The 2203-nt window shown below is 47.7% G+C and overlaps 1 protein-coding gene across 1 annotated transcript in view; it reads left to right on the forward strand.

Annotated features, from left to right (window-relative positions):
* The first annotated feature begins 6 nt into the window (after positions 1-6).
* The window catches only part of LOC107152436 (short transient receptor potential channel 5), a 163189-nt gene continuing 160992 nt past the window's right edge, over positions 7-2203 (forward strand). Inside the window, exons 1-2 of the mRNA XM_015497957.2 lie at positions 7-439; positions 517-654. The gene's annotated coding sequence lies outside the window, so the exon portion shown is untranslated. The remainder of the gene's footprint in view (positions 440-516; positions 655-2203) is intronic.

Here is a 2203-nt window from a genome sequence, read left to right on the forward strand (position 1 = left end):
TTTCCGAGAAGGCAGCCAGCAGAATGGGGACTGAAGCCTCTGGTCTAGAAAACGGATTTGGAGGGGTGGCAGGGGCTCCCACCAGCCGCTACCTTACAGCTAGTGCTTGAGTGTGCGTGTCAGAGTGTGAATGCGGTCCTCTCTCTCCCTCTCTTTCTCTCTCCCCCGGCGCCCGCTTCACACCACCGTGTCAGCTCTCCCTGTCAGTTTCCCCGTGTCAGTTTATTCTCTTGTTTATTGTGTTTGGCTGGCTGCGTGAAGGGACTGCGAGCATTTGGAGGGCTCACGCTGGGTCCGAGAGCCCCAGGAGAAGCGAGCGAGAACACGGCAGGGGCACGGGTGGAGCAAAGAGTTTCGGGGCGCTGGTGAAGGCAAAAGGTGAGAAGGTCTGGCCAGTTGGGAACTTTGAGATAACTGAAGAGGGGAAAAGGAAACGAAGGTAGGAAGCAGTACTTGTGCTCCTCTCTGCATCCCGCCCCTTTTTTCCCTATTCTCACCCGCCCACCCACTCCGCAGCCTCCAGGCCCCCGGCTGTCCCAGGCGGCTGCTGTTTTTGCGCCGCGGAAGACCAGTCCAGGAAGGCTGCCGCGGCACCTCGCGCCCTAGTCCACCGATCCCAGACTACACAGATCCGAGGAAACCACTTGGCCCGGGGTAAGTTGACAGGCGGCTTGGAGTCGTCCGCTTTGCTACCCTTGGGGCAGTGAGGAGCGGGTTTAATGAAGGTGCTGCGTTGATGTAAACTGGGAGGCGCTGGCTGGCTGACTGGCTGTGAGCTCCAGGTGGTGGGGAGCAGGGAGAGGCCAGCAACAGATTGTTTTGGGACACGGGCAAAAGAAATACAACCAGGGAGAGGGCTTTAAGGGTTCTAGGACCAAATGTTGATGGCAATGATTAAAAGCATCCTTCTCACTGCTACTGTTCTCCTAAACCAGAGCTTTGCCATACCACTGCATGGATAGTGATTTGTTCCATCCTTGGGTAGATATTAAGCTCCCCCGAACCTGCTCCCAGGTTTCCTCAAAATGGGCAAGGGATGGGTTAGGAAAAAGGATACTTGTTCTTCAACAATATCAATCTTCAGCTGTAAAGAGCCAGGGTTCATGAGGGCTCAGGGACCAGAGCCCCTCATTTAGCTTCTTTCTGTTTTTGCATCTTTCAAACTTAAGAAAGGGCCAGATTCGTTTGCCTGGCTTCCTTAAAGAAACCAGGAAATGCAAATAGGCAGGGGCAATCACTGTAGTCCAAAGTGGACAGCTCCCAAACCTCCCCCACATGCTTTGACTTGGACAAATAGCTATGATCATGTCCCACATAGGCAAGTCCTGAGCTGAATTCCCAGATCCTGATCTTTCTTCATGGTTTCTGAAAATGAGCCTGGGAGAAGGTGTTTTTTTTTTTTTTTCCGTTACCAACCTGGCCTATTTGGGCCATAGTTATGCGTGGTGATAGCCAAGTGTTTAGCAAGGTTATCACTCCCTTATGAAAAGCCTGGCGCTGGGAAACCAGCCCAGAAGACAGATTCTCTGAACTTTACCCGAGTTTATTATATGAGTGGGAGAGACACATACTAATCAATAATTCTCCCCTTAGAGACTGTGCATGTTAGCCATGGCTTCAAATGAGGAATAACTGCTACATTCATAATGGCATCCAGACACATTGGCCTATTGTCATATATTTATTTTCATGGCATTTACTAAGAATGACATGTTTATATATCAGCATTCATAATTTTCTATTGTTGATCTCTTAGATTTTTTGATGATGTACAGATGAACTATGTCGTGTCTCATTTCTCATAAACTCTTAAAAAGCTGAGATTTAAATGATGTCGAATAGTGCCTTTCATTCAGTCTTTAAAATATGTTTATTCTGAATTGAAAGGCATGGTAATACAATCATATAGTACCAAGTTGATTTTAAAGCAAATGTTTAGTCTGAGATAAAGGAAACGCAGGATCCATTTGTGAGGTTGAAAGAAGAACCAAATGCCACTTGAAATCTATATTTTGGTTCCAGGGAGGTGCTATTTTCATAAACTTTTAGACTATGTAACTATATGCACAGTTGATCTGTGTGTGTGTGTGTGAGTGTGTGTGTGTGTGTGTGTGTGTGTGTGTGTAGTTTTTCAAGGACTCCAATCAATCCTGTACAATTCAGGTTCTGTGTTTCTATAGCTGAGGGGGGGGGGGGCAAATTT

This window comes from Marmota marmota, unplaced genomic scaffold (genome assembly GCF_001458135.2).
Source record: "Marmota marmota marmota unplaced genomic scaffold, marMar, whole genome shotgun sequence".
Classification (NCBI taxonomy): Eukaryota; Metazoa; Chordata; class Mammalia; order Rodentia; family Sciuridae; genus Marmota; species Marmota marmota.